Source organism: Seriola dumerili, unplaced genomic scaffold, assembly GCF_002260705.1.
Source record: "Seriola dumerili isolate Sdu_G_001 unplaced genomic scaffold, Sdu_1.0 BDQW01000432.1, whole genome shotgun sequence".
Lineage (NCBI taxonomy): Eukaryota > Metazoa > Chordata > Actinopteri > Carangiformes > Carangidae > Seriola > Seriola dumerili.
This window is the reverse complement of record NW_019174687.1, coordinates 5,510,219-5,529,756: the sequence shown is the minus strand read 5'-3', so window position 1 is coordinate 5,529,756 and position 19,538 is coordinate 5,510,219. Positions and strand designations below refer to the sequence as shown.

Here is a 19,538-nt window from a genome sequence, read left to right as displayed (position 1 = left end):
TAGTTTGGAAAGCACTCTGTGTTTCAGAGAAGGAAGAATAAAACACCCTGAGACTTCATTTCAGCTTTTTCTCAGAATCCCTTAAGTATGACAGATAAGTATTGCATTATGTATTTATCCTCATTTTACAGTAGCCTCTGTACTGCAGATGATCCTTAAAAGCTTTTGCAAAAGAATTCAATAATTTGAAACAAAAACTACCTCTTAGGCAACTGGAACAGGATTTTAACTTTTGATGGGCAATCCCACAAGTGCAACACTAACAGAGCAAGACGTGGAAAGACTATTGTAGAGGCATACAATAGTTGTTTATAGGTTCTGAATAAACTCAACGCAACAGGTTTATGATGAATCAAAAGTAGAAGTGTAATATTTACTTAGAAACTTTCAGTGGCTGGCATAGTTTTCTCTCTGTGAGCCTGGATATCCTGGGAATGTGTTTGTTGATCTGCTTGGTATTCCAGCAGGCTCAGCACACAAGTCAAGCATGGCAGATATGCCGGTGCAAGTCATCACAGACCCCAGAGCAGAAGGTACATCCAGACTGGGCATGGAAACAGAACACTTCACAGACTGACTTGAAACACATGGTCCTCGGAGAATCAGAGTTTGTGTGTGTGTGTGTGTGTGTGTGTGTGTGTGTGTACGTGTGGTGGAGTTGGTAGTGCATATTTATATTGATGTATGTTATGCATTCATTTGCGAACATGCCCAGTCACGTCCCTTCAATCTCTTTGCTTGGGCTAAGCTGCAACTCCACATCCCTGAGTCTTAACTTAACTCTCTGAAAAGCTTCAAAACTAAAGTTCCCATGACCGAGTTAAGACTCATAAAACCCCTCCCATTACAACCGTTATGAAATAATTGCATCATTTTCATCGCCCCATAAAAAAAGCATTCTTTGGTTGAACCCAGACAGATTTTGTCTAGATCCGTTTTGATCAACTCTACCACAAAATAGTTCACCATATTCCCACTTGTGCAGCGTCAAAGGCAAAACTCTCATTATGGACAAAGGCATGGGTGGGAGTGAATGGTTTAAAATAGACGGATAGAAAGAAAACAAGGGTGAGAGATTGACGGGGAGAGAAAGAGGAGTAGACAAACAAGAGAGAAGGAACCCTCAGTGGTCCTGGTTCAAAGACGACTGTGTGCCTGGTCTGTTTTAATGTTAATTCAACCAAACGGACAACAAGTGCCGCTCCGCTTCTCTAGGCAATTAATCTTGCGTGAGCCAAGCAAAGAGAGATTTCAGAGAGGGCTAAATGAGTCTGCATAATTTTTTTCTGAGCCAATTACTGTGACAAGAAAAGGAGGGGAGAGGAGCAAGAGAGGAGAGGGTGGGGGTGGGGGGTGGGGAGGGAGAGAAAACAGTTGGATAGAACGAGAGCGAGGGAGGAGGTTAAGGGAAAGGAAGACATACAGGAGGAGAAACACAAATGAGGATCTGTAGCAGAATGAGTAGGGAGATGGGGAAGGATGCCAAGACTCAGTTTTTGGGTCAAATTCTGAACTCGGAAAAGAAAAGAATCAAGAGCAGAAGATGTGCAAAAAGATCAGAAAAAAAAAAAAAAAAAATAGCAGCTAAAAACGTCCATTGAGCTTGTCAAAAAGAGAAAAAGAAATCAATCAGTGTCAAAACACGGATCATCAGCACTGCATGTCTATGAAAAGAGGAAGTGAAGTCTGCTGCTTTGAGAGGACAACACAGACAAAGAGCTTTTTTGGCTGCCACACTTACGCTTAGCTGTCAGTAATGCACTTACACTGACAGATAACCATTATTATGGATGCTGTTAACGTTAAATGTCGGTGACGGAGATATAAATGCATTTTGCCTCTTTGGAAAAGTAGTGAATTATTTTCTTAAAACTGCTGTGTGACCGTGCAGGAATATTTTAGGGAATGGGAGAACACATTTCACCTCCCCCGAGGAACGCTCTAATATCCACAGAGGTGTGTGAAAACGTTTGACCCTGGCCGTCCACGTTTCACGAAAACAGGTCCTCCGGCTCCATTCGGTGCTTTGTTTTTTTTTTTTTGATGACCTCAATTACTGACACGTTTAAGAAAGCCAACAGAGGAAATCTGGAGCCCGTTGTAAGTTGCCACAATCTGTTCTAACCGATTCTGACAGCAGAGTGCAAAAACAACACCGAGGAAGACGATCTCAGCAGCCAAATCGCCCAGCTCTCAGACTGTAGGGTTTTTCTAAGGGTCAGTGGTTTGTGTGTCTTGTCCAGCGAGGCCTCCTCAGGGTGGATTTCTCTTTCAGAAACAACACTGTACAAATACACAAAGGGATCTATGACAGGAGAAGGGGTCTTTGTTTTTAATTTAGGGTTGTGGGTATGTGCGCTGTTGCTATTGCAGGTTTATGATATATTTATTTTTTTTTGGGTGGGGAATGTAGGTTTTTAAGTGAGTGCAGGTAAGTTGTGGGTTTTTGAGATTTTCTGGTCACCATTTTGAAACCTTACAAAGGTAAAAGAGGCGATGACGATGGTGATAATCGATCCTGTATAACAAAATTTAAAAAAAAACACAGATTTGATGGTAGCGAGACTGATTGCCGCTTTCCAGATGAGTGGCAGCTTTAAAAATAGAACACACACTTCAGTGCAAGAACTTACAGTTTTGTTAGATGTTGTTTTATTAACCATTCAATCAATTACTGCATAATCTTTTTTTTTAAAAGCCAAATATATTCAAATAACAGCCAGTAGGACTGAATTATATGCAAAAAATAAATAAATAAATAAAATTATATTACAATTATTTTGTCAGATATTGCAATTGTGATTTGCGTTATAATTATAGTGGGGGCAAAAAATATAAAAATGCTAATGATGTGATTTTTGTTGGGTCTTTTACCAAACAACCATGTTCCTTTAAGTCTGGAGAATATGATTTATAGGCTGGGGACATTTCTGTAGCACCACAATGCTTCGTTCATAGTATGTTGTGACTCATTTTACCTTTATCAAACAAATTGCAGCTCCTGCGATTTGGATATTGCACTTGGCCACATTTTGATTTCAACATTATTCCGATTAATTGCTCAGCTCTGACAGCCAGTTCTCACATTTGTGAAGCTGGAACAAGCAAATGTTTTTTTTTTGCTGAATTAATCCATTGTTCGTTTTCTGTCGACCAACTTATTGATTAATCAAACAACTGTTTCAGTGTCAATACGAAGTCAAATAGCTGACTGGGTGTTTTTTGTGACAGACGTGCACAGATCTGTGTCTTCAGATCTGAGACTGACTCTTCTTCTCCAGTGAAACAGCAGCCTTTGATTCTTTTAACCCAACTATGTCTGCCTCATTTAATCCAATCAGAAATAAAAGTAAACGACCATAAACACGACAAAAATCCTGGCCGACTAACGTCTTCTAATGTCCCTCGTGTCTCTGGGGATTTAGCCGTCACACGCAAAGAGAAGCTACTCTCTTCTGTTCTTGATGTTAAGTTTAATCAAAGCTGAAGTAACAGACGGCAGATGTGTGTGTCTGTGTGCATAGACGTGAATGTGTACCACCACATCTAATCTAACTTGCCAAATACAGTCCAGTCTACTCGGTGTCACCGTGCAGCCACACACATCTTTTTTTCTTTTTTTTTTTTTTTTCATTCAAGTGCATCAGTGGTAGCTATATGTGTGAGTCTGCCACGTGTCTGCTCTCTCTCCCCCTGCTGTTCTGTCAGAGATTGAAGAGGTTATTTCATAAAGGACCATCTCCAGGCCTGCCTCAGACCCAATCATCCCCCCAGCAAATCTCATTTACACCGAACCCTGGGGACACTGCGGCCATTTTTTGCTGCTAACTCTATACTACAGCAGCCTGCAGTGGGGCCGAGTTAAGCAGCAAAAAAAAAAAAACTGCCTTTCCCATTTCTGATTCTCATCACAATGTAGGTTTTAGTTTTCACTGCAGGGCGCAATCTAAATATGATCTTCCCAGGAACTCCCACATATCTGAAGTTTTAAAGTTATTGACTAAAGCAGCTGAAAATGAATTTATTCCATTTTTCTAAATTTGCACGAGAGTCAGATTCTCCCGATGCTATAAATGCCCAATCTGTTACCCCCCCCCCCCCCCAGGTTAAATTAAACACCATGAACCGGATGCAGATACTGCTCAGGTCTGGTTTAGTGGCAAATCAACCACATCCATTCGCCTCGTTCAGCGATTTCCACAAATAAAGCGGATGCAGAGTGATTAGAGACGAACGTTGCTCCCCTCAGATGCTGACATGACCGCATGTCTCTGTGCTGCGAGGAGGATCATGACTGCGCGTTTGATAATTGGTTTGGCTTCTCCCCGCTGTGGCGGAGCACTCAGAGGATGAGCAGCAGTAGAGTCGTGCGCGGGAGTCGGACTTATCCTCAGTGTCTCTGTTATGACAACCGAGCTTGTTAAGGGGTGTGCTTCTGCGTACGCCTGTTTCTGTATCTGTGTTTGCATCATCTTCAACAGTGTCTCTGTTATGGCAACCGAGCTTTCCTAAAATCTGTGTGTGTGTGTGTGTGTGTGTGTGTGTGTGTGTGTGTGTGTGTGTGTGTGTGTGTTGGCGGATGAGGTTAACAGTGGCTGACCGGGCAGGGGGTTTTAGTGTCTTCCTCAAGGTCTGACACATGGGTAAAAAGAGGTCCAGACTGACAAACTGCTGCAGGGATTGAACTCGTGGCTTTTCAGCTACGGGATGATCAAACCACTGGGTTTGTAATTACAAAAGATTTCCTGTGATACTTGACCTGATTTGCTGGCCAAAGATGCAGGAAACCAGAATGTCTTTATTACAAAGACATCTGGAAATCTTTTCTCTCCAAAAGAAAAACCGCAGCCTCTTGTGCTTTTGGAAATAGTAAACAATTTTTTCATCCAATTACGAAATGTGATCGCTCCACCACACAGGCACCGATTCAGTGGCAATCGGCTGGTCGGTGTGTGAGAGTGTGTGTTGTGTTGCAGGCATCGGTTCTAGACGTGAAACTGTGGCTAGGCAAATTAAATTTGATATTCATTTAATACTACAAATAATGATAATAAGAAGTTACTACAGTGATGGGAAAACAAGACAAATATGGTCTTGGGCATGAGCTATCGGCGACTGGTCTGATGATCGTCGATCACCAAGATCGTTGTCCATCAGCACAACCCTAAACTGTTAGGTCTCTCTCTATTACACTGTAAGCCAGGGCTATTCAGCTATGTTGTTCAGAGGGCCACATTTCCTGAAAGCTAAGGGCCCGGGGTCTGGACATGTACAACTTGACACAACATGGCACCACATTTACAAAACTGTTACTTTGGCATATTGCATTTGATTTTCTGTGCAACATAAGCTACAATATTAACAAAAGTACACACATAGTCTTCTACAACACATCATGTCAGCTGTCCGGCATATAATTAGATCCATTCTGACATCTCTTACAAAGCTACATCACAGCATTTTATTAGGGACAAAAAGAGGCAAACAACAGAAGAGAGCGAAGAGAACGAAAAAAGTTCAGGATGAAGTGAACTTGCCTGTTTTTTTAATGCCACATAACTAGGGATGCGTATCGTTAAGATATTGTATTGTTAGCAGCACTGTTTTGAACAAATCACTATTACAGACTGATTTTGTGATGATGGAAATGTAAAGCAGATGTAACACACAATGATTTACTACAGGACTTTTTCTTGGACAGTGTTTTCACTGTGCAGTAGTCCACCAGCAGCCCCCACATCACTACCAGGTTTAGATTTTAGGACGCATTAGTCCCACTGTTCCAGTCAGCTATTGGCTTCCATTCATTTATAAACATTATGAAAATAAGTTATTGTATAATAATGTCATTTAAGTGCACATTGTTTTTGCATTACCTCATAATGGTGTTGTGACATTGACAAAAAATAAAGCACCTCTGATGGGTTAGACGACTCAAACAGGTTTCACCAGTCTGTTCATTGATTTTTACATCATTGAAAAAAATGAATGGGAACCGATGGGTGCCTGGAAGTGTAAGGAAATGCACAACAGCATGGCTTAAAAAAAACGCTCTATCTGCAGTGAACAGGCAAACAGTAGGGTCCTTTACAGACCAGAAATGACACACTAAAATTTGAAGTAGTTGCACTCCCACCCTCACATACACTCACAAAACACATACTTTACATCCTCTCCCTCTTTAGTCACTTCATATATCAGACGATAACAGGATGTCTTGCCACTTGGGTCAACTGCCGCTGAAAGGATTCAGAGGTTGTGTTTGGATCTGATAAAAACAGGCAGAAAGTGGAGCGTTTGGCCACAAGTCAACAATCTGCTTATTTAACACAGAGTTCCTGAGATCCCAAGAAGACACACGTGTGCGCACACACACACACACACACACACACACACACACTCGCGTATACTTCTCCACACTGGCCAGCGCCAACTTGGCACTTGTTGATTAGCCATAATGGCTTTAACATGCGCTGAGAGCAAAGAGGTTCTAGCCTTTGTGCCAGCGCCTGGGAGTGAATGAATGAATGGCAGGATATCAGGGCACTCCATCACATCCGGCAGCCCCTCAACCTGCGGCTCCAGATAGTGTTGCTATCTGTTTTCCCTGCCAATCAGACAGAATGGTGTTCACCCTGTGGTGTGAAAAAGTCTATTGTGGTTGTATCGACAGCAGCAAATATGTGAAAAGAGCACCAGGAGATCCGCTGGGTTGCGATGAATTCGACTCGACACGTGACCATGCAGCGGCTTCGGCTGAATCGTGGAGGCTGGATAAAAAGCCCATCGACCGGACTCTCAGTGTGATTTAGGATGAAATATTTCCTCAAGTTACATCATTCAGTGATCTCTAAAAACACAACACAGTCTCGTTTTAAGTTTGTGATGTTGACTAAACGCTTAAACCCGGAGCCTTCAGAACAGATCGTCGTTAAGGCTGGGTATCGAACATCAGTGCTGCACAGCTACATCTAACAATGATTGGCTAATGTGTCTATTTTTTTTTAATTAATCATGTTATCTTTTTGATGATCTCAGTCCCTAAAGGTGACATCGCCAGGTTGTTTTGTTGCTTTTACAGTGGCATAAAACACAGAACAGCTTAAAAACCTCATGTTTGAGAAGCGGGAAAACAGCAAATCTCCATATTTTTGCTGGCTAAATGACTTCAGTGTTCATCAATTATCAAATTTTTTGTTGGCTTATCATCTCAGCATTTCAATATGGAGAGCCAAACTAAATGTGACGTTAGTAATTAGCATCAAAAGCTGCGTGGGATTGAAGCTCGGTCACATTCTCGTGATCTTTAAGTTTTCGATCAGATACTTGATTGATCTAACTCGGGAAATCAGTAAACAGGGATTATTGTCACACACACAAAATGCAATGCAGTGTGCTCTTATGCATGATCAGTGCGAACAATATGGATTAGAAAAAAGAAATATAAAGGGATAAAAATACAAGATAAATAATAGAGTAGGTGCGAAGATGCAATGCCCAGGGCACAATATTTTATTTAGATAAAGATCTATAAACACATGAAACACTGATTCATGGAGTGGTCTGAAATTTGGGTTGGATTACAGAAGCTGTTGTAGGACATTTTGTCTTCACCAGACTAAGGACTGAGAAAAGTATCATTTTAACAACAGTGCTGAGACTATAATCTTTTTTTGGACAATAATCATCATCACTGGTTAGAATTTAGTTCCAGGGCATTTCCTGGTTCTACTCTTTATATCAGACAACTCTCTACAAAGGATTAGCCCTCTGACCGTTTCATCGCTGCTCCAATGAGGCTGTGTAAACAACTGAAAATCCAACAACATGTAAACTATAACCTACCTCCTGTGGAATAATGGCACATTCGTCAGTGTGTGCGTCGTCATCAGTGTAACAATAGGAGGACTGGGTGCCGACATGTGAGACGACAGTGTGGTGGAGTGCTGAGCTCATTAGAATGGATCCTGATTCTCGGGGGCTGGGGGGGCGTGGATGTGGATGCTTGTTGGCACTTTACATATAGTATGTTTGTGCTGTTGAGTCATCTGTATGTACATCTGTGTAAAGGTTTTGAAGCTTGTAAGAATACGTTCTTTGCTTTGAGCCAAAGTAAAGAGCTTTTGTGAGGTGAAAACTCAGTTAACACTCAAGCAATAGAGTAAGTATGAGACAGAAAAAATATAATACAGCCAATCATATATAAACACATACATATCTGCCAATATGTCTCGGGCTGGTAGGGAATGTCCAATAGAGGACACAGGTACCACCGTGTTTAGTTTAGATGGCCTGGAGAAGTGCACCTAAAGGGTGGTGAAGTAGGTGAAGTTGTGCCAGAAACCTCTGCTTTGCTTCATTCAGCTTTTCCACGTTTCTGCCTCATTATTTTCTTTACGTTAGAGAAGCAGGACTTTTTTTTTCAGTGAATCTTTAAAGCTCGAGGCTTCAACGCCCCGTTTTCATCGATTTGGGCGATATGATAATATACATTGAAACAATAGAAATTTGTCCATTCCTCTATCAGGGTATATACATAACATATACCCTGACAGAGGATTTTCTCCACGTCCCTCACACCTTGATGAAAAACAACATAAATAATGAAGGAACTTTGCTTTCTCTACCAATACAGCATTCCAACTAAAACACAAAGATCAGTATTGATTCTTTATAAGGTTTTTCTATCCGAGAACCATCTGTGACTTCCAGATGAAAGAGAACCATTTATTTTTATGATCCTGATGCATTTGTGACAACTTCCCAGGCCATCAAAGCATAGATGGTGGAAGGAAGTGAAGTGACTAAGCAAACCGCCCTGATCACATCACAACATCCTGTTTATTCCCCCCAAACACTCACTTCCTGCCTGCTTCCCCGCCACTTCCTGCGGTAGGAATTGAATTCATTAGGTTTTATAGGAGGAAACGATGCTGCAGGTGAGTAAATGTGTGAGGCTGCAACATCAGAGATTTTACATATTCTAAAACCAAAGCAATAAAAATGTCCAGTAACAGAATAATAATAATCCCATGAGATTTAGTAATGTAAGAGAAAGATCATATATGACAGTTTATGTTGCTTGCAGGTCTCCCCCTGACCTCTGTCACACACACACACACACACACACACACACACACACACACACACACACACACCAGGGCAGCCAGTAATAGAACATGTAGTGTTCATGTACAGTATATACACATTTCCCCAAAGGAAAAAGACACAGACACACATAAAAATCACCTCCTTCCTGTCCTCCCTCGCACTCAGCGTAACAGTAACCACCGTCCCAGCAGGCGCACACAGCACCCAGGGGGGCATGATGTAAGGCCTCAGAGCATAAGACACAAACTTCCGCCAGCCCCCGCCCCCCTCCTCCCACTACAACCAGCAGACTCATGAGAACGACCTCAGCCTTGTTACACCTAAGCCCACACTGACCCCTGGTGGTAAAAAGAGGTAGTGTATTAGATTTGTCATTGTTATTGGCTGACAACAGAGTCGTACATGCAAGATTGAGTTGATCATTAATACAGAGGATGAATACAAAATGAATGCAATGTAATATGACTGTAAAAATGTCTCCATCTCCATGTTTTCACAAACAAAGTCAAACAGTCTTGAAGCTGTCGATGTAAAGTGCTGTTACTGTGCCGTTGCTGCACCAAAGCTCTACTCTGAAATGTCAAGTTTTTCATATTTATCTAAAAAGGTGCAGAGAAAGAAGAAGTCAGTAAGTGGACCTTGAGGGGAAACAGTTTTTTTTTTTTTTTTTTTGTCAATTCAGTGTCAAGAATGAACTGTCAAGCTCTGTGCGAGAAACGGTTCCCATGGCAACCACTGTAGTTTATCTGTCGGTAGACAATGACCCTAAATCTTATTATAACTTTTCTTTACATACATTAATTAACTATTTATTTCCTCTACTTGCATTGGTTCCTGACGGATCATCCAGTTAAATCTGGATTTGTAATCTGCACTGTATGACCGGAGTTTGGTTGAACATCCTTGTTAGATGTCACTGACTGCTGCGGCTGCTCAGTTTAATATCATGGGAAAGGCGCAGTTTGTGTCAGCACAACTTATATGTCAGATTTAGAGACAGTGCAGACAGAACACCCAGTTTGCTAGAATGAGGGGGGGTGTGTGAACCGGCTGCAACAGACAAGCTGATGTGTGCCCCCCACACACACACTCACACTCACACACACACACTTTGCCAGAGGGATTCTCGCCACAGTGACTCAGCCAACCCAGCTGTGGTCTGTGGGAACAGCCAACACAGGCAGGAAGTGGTGTGTGTCTATTTTTGTGTGTGTGTGTGTGTGTGTGTGTGTGTGTGTGTGTGTGTGTGTGTGTAAAGAGTGGAGGACAGAGTAAAAGAGTACGAGAGAAAGAATAGATGAGCATCAGTGAGAATGTGTTGGGCTGATTATTTACAGAGTTTATTTTTATCATTAGCAAACGGATGAAAATGACTTTGATGAGCTGTGTTGATAAGTAAATCTTGTGGCAGGAAACAGCTACTTTTTGATAAGTGGGGACAATAATTCAGAATTAAAATCACTAACAGTCATTTTAAACCGCTTTTTAAACAATCCAGTTATCAAATTAAAAATCTAAAAACATCCCACTTGTAGAGGAGGACAGTTTTGCTTTTCCATTATTTCAGAGTCATGTTTTTCCCCGTCTTACACACAAAGTGTGGGTTGCTGGTGGTCTAAATTGTTATTTACTTACTGGGTTAAAAGTCGGTCTCAGCTTCTTTTTTTTTTTTGAAGGTTTCTGAGGTTAAGTTTCTGTGCTCAGCAGCTCCCAGAGATCAAAATCTTGAAGTTTAAATGCGAAGACAGACGCTGCAATCTGCTGAGCTGAGCCTGGAGTGTAAAAAGGTTTTTCTGCTTACAAAAATAGTGGTTTTGGCCCAAACCAACATGTTGCATCTCAGTTCCAACAACTTTAATAAACAGGAGTGGACAAATACGGGCAGACACACACACACACAAAAAAAAAAAGTTGATAACTTCAGAATCTCACAAGAAAATCGATGCATCAGCAGATAATCAGCCTGGTTCCTGGCAGCACTTGTTGATAAACTGTATATCAGTAAGTACATTCAGAGCTGATGAACAAACACAGCACAGCACTGGTCAGGTTAGAGTCTGTGAAACAAGTGAAGCGCACACACAGTGATCGGTTCAGACACACACTTATTTCCACCAGACACTTTGCAACTGTTTTGAAAAGTAATGGTTTCCTTGTGTAATGTTTATTGTTACTGGAAGTCAGTTGTGGTGCAGAATCAGCAAGTGCTCCTTCCCCCTGTAAGCACCCGCAGTGAGTTTTCAGAAATGAAAGCCTCATCTGCTGCACTCTGCACGTATGACCTCCACCGGTCATCACCCCAGCCCTCAGCGCCGCACCACGGCCGACAAAATAAACTAACCGACAATCTCCCGCTGGGTCGAACAGATCAGCTGAGAGCGCGGGCTGCAGTGTCGCTGTCTGTGTTTGTCTATGTGGTCTCGGCCTGTGTTGTCCCTGTGGTTCAGTGCCTGTAATTGGCAGTTAGTTTTCCGAAGGGGCTGGCTCAAAAACTTTCGGCGACCGATTTATTCCAAGAGCACGAACGTGAAACAGCAATCAATTTCTCACTCTAATGAAGCTTTAAAGAGGGAAAGTAACTCAAGGTTGTCTGCCTCAGCTGCAGTAATTAACTCAAAAGACTGTGTCAAACTGTAAAAGTTTGGATCTTTGATTAAAGCTAATGCAGCACCCAGAGTGGGTGGCAAACAGGAGTCAGCAGGTTTCTGGAGGCTGCTGACAATCAGATCAAAAGACTCATTCAAACAGATTAAAAAAAAAAAAAACTCCTGTTACTCCAATTAATAGTAATGAGCTGGAAATTAAAAGGACCAATTGCCCTACAGAGAGACTTCCATCAGATGACTGAGGGCACAATGCACTGATGCAATACCACCGCAAGAGGGCAGTAGAGGTCCTTTGTATTCATTCTCCTTCTGCATCTTCACGCTCAAATCTTTAAACATAACTTCAGCCTCCAAACTAGACACATTGATCCATCGCAGATGATATGAAGTCAGCTGGAAAATCTAACGTTAAAATAGTTATCCTGTCAAGACCAACACGGAGCAGCCAAGTACTTCAAAAGCGCCTGCTTAGTAAAAGATGCAGAGAGAGAAGAAAACCACAGATGCAAACAAGGACGCTGGAGAAAAAGAGGGAGTGATGGATGGGGAGAAGAAGAATAGATACATGAGTAGTGGAGGGGGGTGGGGTGGGGTGGGGGGGTAATCTCATTACCACCAACACACACACACACACACACACACACACACCTGCTGTGAGCTGCTGTAATCCCGTTGACTCCTGAAACATTGTCTTTGTCTCCTCCTGACAATTTTCTCACCATAATTAAGATAAAAAAGCCTAAAGCCCATACAAATCCAGGACACCCCCCCCCCTCCTCCTCTTCTGATACATCAGTAGTTGAATGAGATCCTCCTCTTCAGACAATAGTTTTCAGAAGAAACTGCTCTCTCTTTGTTTGGCAGCTGTTATCTTTTCTTCTCATCCTTTCTGCAGATTGGATGCAGAATTTTCTTGAATCACAAGCGGCACCGAAGATGTACTTGCTCTCGCAACACAGGAGGCATAATTGGCTTAGTGTGAAGGGAACTGTTGGCATTAAAAAGGTGAACATTAGCAAGGAGTTCCTTCCAAAGTAAGGGCTTATAACAGTCACCCAAATCTGCTTTAGAGGAGATGCAAACACAACCGCATGCCAGTTAACAGTTAAGTACGTCACAGGCATCTTGTAGGTCTATTGAGGAGCTTTAATTATCTTTGACTCTACATTAGTCCATGAGGAAAGAGGGAGAGTTGAGAGGTGAATTGGTCCACACCCTGGCAGCGGTGGTGCCATGCTCGACCATTACAGCTTAACACCCTGAGCACAAAAAGTCCCCCCCCGTTATTTTGGCTCTGTCCATATTTAGTTGTCATGCTGAAAGCTCCTGGTGCCAGTGGTAAATGAGCTTGTGTTACCGGTAGGCAGCACTGAACTAATACTGGTGGCAGGACGCCGGAACAGATCTGCGCTGACTAAAATGAGGTGTCGCTATTTTGTTAATGTCCCAGGTGTTTTATGCTGGATGCCACTGTCAGATAAGTTATAGCTGGAAGCTGAAGTTTAAGATTTTAGTTCAGTGATTATAATGGAATTTCTGTCTTTCTCCAGTTTGATAAGAGCATCAACCCAGTGGTTAAACTGATAATAAGAAATGTTAATGTGACATTGCTTCATTTCTTATTGTCCATGTAAGGCGTTGTGGAGCTCCAGGGTGTTGTGGGTTCTCTGGTCGCTGAGCCCTGACCGAAGCAGACACAGAGAGAGGGAGGAAAGTCTGCCTCACTCTCTTACCACAGAAGGAGATGACAGCCTGCGACGGTTACCTCACTGCTAACCTGTGTGTTTATGGGCACCGTGGGTTGATGTGGGCTGAACAGAGGAGCTGCAATTGTTCAAAAGGATCTACCGCACAAAATCAAACGCACAATGACATACAATGCACTGGACGTGAATGTACTTTACATGCATTGAGTGCATGCATACGTATGCATAGCCACACAAATGAGTAATCATGACTCAGGGTTTGTGTAGGTGACAATCACTCAAGGTGAAATGCTGAGGCTGCTTAAGTGTGCGTGTGAGTAATCACTCCACAAAGCACCTTGTGTAACATTCAGGGTAACACTGTATTTACAGGTGCCGTACTTTCCTAGAAAATGATGTGTGACTGAAATTTTTTTTTTTTTTTTAGAAAGGGTCCTGGACAGCACTCTGCAATGTGGTGCCAATTACAGAGGAAAATCCGACTGTGCTCAGTTGTTACATTATCAAATAATCCCAACAAATCAGTAGCGTAACCTTCTCTTTCCAGAGTAACCATCTTTTGCTCTGTTAAACTGCCACATCGAAGCTACTGATCTATTTCCTGTGCAGATATTTGGGACTGTAGGGTGTTGAACAGAAGCTCTTGTTAGTGTTTTACCACATTGTACAGGACAGCATCATTTGAATCGATATTACTGATTGGTACGGAAAGCTGGAGGCTCAAATCTGTCAACTGGTGCAATCTGCTATGAAAATAATGTGCATTAGGAATCACCATATTCCAGCTTCTACCCTCAAATTTCTGTGGCATTTGTACGTGGGTGTGTTGATATTTTAAAGATACAGAGGAAAGGCGTGGCTTTCCTACAGTTTGTGTAATAGCCATGTTTGGACTTGTTAAGCTGTATGTGTAATGAATGTATCATTTTCTTGTTCTTTCTTTTAAAAAATAAAATAAATAAGTTGGTATTTATTAGACTTGGGCCAATGTACAATAATATCAAATATCACGATATTTCCCACCATATGCAATATTTTTCATAATATCAAAAGCATTTTTTAAATTATTATTTATTTATTTATTTATTTTGCAGTTTTGCACAGTCTACCCTGCTGCCGTGTTTCTAGTTTCCCCTATGATTGGTACCAAATGACATTGTCCTTTTAGGGAAACATCCTAAGAAATTAATTTGAAATTGTGCAACCCGTAAAATAAACCAATATCATATTCTGTAATCAACATCTAATGCTTTTTTTTTTTTTATATGTAGTATGAATGTGCGTTTGAATCTTCTCTTGCAGTGGTGCAGTCATAGCAACCAACACCAGCAAAGGACACCATTACACATCCTTTTTTTTTTTTTTTTTACCCAGGAGCCACCTCAAGCCTCACTGAAAGCTCCCATAAGGCCTTGCATTCATTAACAGGGTGAGTGGTGCCACTGTTTTGCAAAGCACAAGTGACGGGCTGTTCAAACATGACGAGTCGCAGCAGCAGAAACACACCTCAACAGTTCAAACAGCCTCTAAACACATTTTTGTACAACATTTCTTTACATGTTTAAACATGTTTTGCTATTTTGGAAATTAATTTCGGTCCCAAACATCAAGCTCAAATGATTTACAAAGACTTAAGAAGGAGCTTGTTAACCGCCTAATTGATGGTGAGGCAATTAGATGCCATTAAGTTACATCTGATGGCAATTAGATGTAATAAAAGAAGCAGTAGATATTGTTGCATGTAGATTGCGTGTAAATCTACTGATGGTTAGTAGTAAAAACATTTGAAGCTCGGTTTGCCAAGTACCCTGCAGAAAGAACATAGCTGTGAGCTTGTTCATATTGTTATACTCAGAAAAACACACACTGAGGAATGTGATTTACAGTGCTTCAGGGTGTTGATGTGCACAGATATGAATGTACGATCAATCACATCTTACAATAACCCTTCGCGGACAACACAAATCCCAGTGCGTCATTTTCTGTCAGTCCTAGACCCTCCTCGGTCTGCCTCACAGAGTTTCTGTGTCACTCCAGCTGAGTCTGGTACAAAGTTGTCATCTTGTTCTCATTAGGAGGCTGGAGAGAGGGAGGAAGAAAGGGGAGGAGGAGGAGGAGGAGAAGAAGAAGGAGGGCTAGTCGGGAATAAATGAGGTCATCCCCAACACTCTCTCGGGAAGATCCTCGGGCCGGAGGAGAAGTTGGCTGGGTGCGGTTTGGTGGAGGAGAAACGTCCCTCCACGTGTGTCACAGTGAAAGATAAGCATGTTTTATCAGTATATTAGGCAGCATTCACTTCTACTTCATTTCAGGGTTTTCCCAGTAAAAGCACTGGATACTGAGTGTGAAGGAGGAACAACGTAAAAAACCATGAGCTGCAACAGCCAAAGGAGTGCCAGCCTCAGCCAGAACCATAATTCATTTGGCTGGTATGAAACTGGCAAATGTTCAATTATTCAAGGGAAGGTCTCAGTCACAAACTACAGTTTATATTTCAGTATATGAGAGGCTTGTTTTAGATCTTTTGGCTGACCTCTCATCCATTCCAACTATGGTGTAGCTGGAGGAGTTCCACACAAGCACTGGTCCAGACCCATATCTCTCTCACAACAGCACTATCTATGGTATCTATGTCCCTGGATGGCTTTAAAAAGAGGCTACAGCTGTGTCTCCTCCTTTAGTTTGCACAACATAAAAAATATAACATTCAGGCTAAGGTGGCACCAAATAATGGCACCTGAAAATACCGATCTTATAGGCATTAATTCATTGCGTTAAGTTATACAAAATGAAGCCATCTCTTGTATTTAAATGTTAATTAATTGATAAGAAAAACGTTAGGAAGCACGTAGAGGTTTTACTCACTTTACCTAGCATCACCCTCCAATACAAAAATCCTCCTCTTCCTTCCTGAAACTGTTGGTCTCCAATCTGAGAAAGATCTCTCCGTTCAGCATCAGCCAGCGTCGGTAACAACAGGGCTCAGTGGGATTCAGTTTCACAGCATCCCCACTGGTCTGTGTGCACGCTCAGAAAAATCAATATCAACAGACATAACAAACGAGCCGAATGGAGACACGGGATCAATATGTGTAAACACCTCAGTGTTTTTATGGGTGTCAGCTAAAACTGGCTCAGTACTGTAAGAGAGGAAGGTGGATGTCACTTTCAGGAGGAGCACGGTGTTCCTGCTGTGATAGACTGGCAGCCTGTCTGTGTTGGACCACCCAGCGAATGCTGGGAGAGGATCCAACCCGCCATGATCCATGACAAGATAAACGGTTTAAATGATGGAGTAAAAAGATTATTTCACATCACAACCATCAAAGCAAGACGCTCCTCGAGTAAACGCTGCTGTTATTCAGTAGCGAGGCCGGACTTTAAATGGCAGCTGACACTCTGGGCTCACAAGGATCAAGTCACTCCATTCACATATAAACACACACACACACACACACACACTCCTCACACAAATATGTCACTGGTAGCCTGAGTGTCTCTTGATATTCTGCAACAAGACAGACAGAAGACTGAAGGAGTCGTTTTAAGAAACTCCTCTGGGTTTATTTAACCTCATGGCCCCTCCTGTCTGTCTCTCTGTCTGTGTCCGTCTACTCGTCTCCTTACGCTGCGAGACGCATCTATATTCAGCTCAGACCGGGACATCGCCTGGATCCACAGCAAACACACACACAAACAAAAAAACTCATATCAGAAAAGCATAGTCCAGAATAGGAAGTGCTCATTTCTACCCAGCAACAAAATTTAGAAAAAAAAAAAAAAAAAGACTTAAATTTCTTAAACAAGCATTTGGGAACTTAGAAAGTTGATATCCACATTGTGTAACATTTACAAAATAAGACAAAACATTAAGCGTGTGATAAAAAAAAGTAACCAACAAAAGGTAATAAATAAACAAACAACAAATATGATCAGCTGTAAGGTCACAGCTAAAAACTCAACGTGTGTGTCACACACCCAGGCGGCACGCTCACCGGGACCAGATATGTCAGTGACGGAGTAGCAGCGGGCACAGCTGTGCACACACACACACACAGACACACACACAACCACAGGAATGTGGAGCTGGCACAACCCAGGTGCCATCATTCAGGGTCATGACATCGCTGCAGGAGTGTGTGTAGGGACGAGCCTGTCACCGGACACCTGGGGCATGTCAGAGTGTGTTTGTGTGTGTGTGTGTGTGTGTGTGTGTGTGTGTGTGTGTGTGTGTGTGTATGTGTGTGTGTGTGAAGAAGAGACAAAAATATGCGTGCCTGTGTGTGTATATGTGCGCGATATTCTGGGACACTTACTGGAAGTGTGCCCTCGTTAATGTTTTATTTAATTACATCTGTGCTTCCCCGCTAAGACAAGTCAAAATATCTGCGGTGAATTCAGAGCGCCAAATCACTGAGACGTTCAGACACAAGCAGCACTTTAATGTTGCTCCAGGTGAAGTTAAATTTTATGACTTAATGGAGCATTTAGTCGTGTAAAAAGACAGAATATATCTCCCTGAAAAACAGTGTACACAGTTTAAATAAATCACACAGACAGTTTCCACCTCTGCTTTTGTATCAGCGCTAGGTAAGGAACACACAATGGAGACTCATACAAAAATAATGCACAAGATGTACAGTTAATAATGTATCAACAGAAGTCTAGATGTATACAAGAAGTCTATTGTCCGGCATACACTGGTGCCATGGTTACCTGCAGTATAATAAACCCCACACACTTATTTAGAAGAGCAGTTGAAAGTACTGACCAACTATGTTTAAGGTGTTTGTTAACACAGTTTTAAAGAGGGACTTGCCAGCCAATCAGAAAAAAGTATTTTCCATGGCGTCAGCATCAACCGAGCGAGTGCAGATCGAGCTGCCAGAGAGTGGATTCCTCCAAGTGATCGCGGTTAATGAAGGTCAGAGATGAGTTAATGCAGCTCTGAAAGGCAGAGTTCTCACTTAGTGTGGCAGGTGGAAAAAAAAAAAAAAAAAGGAAGAAAGGAAAGGAAGGAAGATGAACGGATGGAAAGATGGCATCTGGAAAAACATTATAAGTTTGAGGCCAAGCCGCCACTTTTCCTGGCATAGATGATACATACTGTATTTGCACAAAAACACACACACACACACTTTTACACTTCACTCCACTTTAAAAGACTCAGAGACAGCTACACACACACACACACACTGCAACGTACTTTAAAAAAAACAAAAAAAAAAAAAAAAAAAACAGTATATACTTGTACTCCCAAGACGGGTGCTACATGCTGCCTGTGCGTTTCATTCCAGTGTAAGCTAATAAAAGTGTCCTTGTGTGATGGGCCAGCCATTCCTTCCAGTCTTTAAAAAGCTCCTGTGGAATGGCAGAGATGAGTCACAGCTGCCAGGAGACCACCAGTCATGTTCAGCGGGACACATGGAGTCACTCACACCCGCATACACGATTAACTCCTGCATCTCTCCCTCTTTTCTCAGGCCAAGTCACACTGATGTGAATCAGTGTAAAAAACGCTTTTTATCCTGTCTGTTTAAGACTTGTCTTCGACATGAATTTGTCCATGTCCCTCCATCTTTTGCTTCTTCTTCTCATGCACAAAAAATTGACACCTCACACTATAATGGTTTTACATCCATTACATTAATCCAATTGATAAAGAAAGGCCCATCTTAAATGTAATTTTCCCACAGGATCAGCTGAGCTTAACAGCGGAAAGCAGTGGAAAGCATCTCCCTGAGGTCAGAGGTCAGAAGCCCAAACACACATCTATAGATACTTATCCATGACACACACATCGCCACACAGAAGCTGGATTCATCTTCACACTTGAGGTGGAACCCTGCCCTCGCACACAGCCACACACCTGTGATCGAGGCAGATACAAACAGTGACCTCACACTTCTGCACTCTCACACATTTAGACACACACACACACACATGCATGCACACACACACACACACACACACACACACACACACACACACGCAGAGAAAGCAGGGATGTGGGCCAGCAGAGTCCATGAACTGTGGCTCTGAGCCCCGCTTTCCACTGCGCGCTCTACTGGCTCTACCAGGCTGCAAACACTCAGTCCTGAGGCTACAGCAAAGC

At 42.2% G+C, this 19,538-nt stretch overlaps 1 protein-coding gene across 1 annotated transcript in view; it reads right to left on the bottom strand.

Annotated features, from left to right (window-relative positions):
- pard3 (par-3 family cell polarity regulator) overlaps positions 1 to 19,538 on the bottom strand; it is a 250,040-nt gene that overhangs the window by 186,869 nt on the left and 43,633 nt on the right. The gene's annotated exons all lie outside the window — the stretch shown is intronic.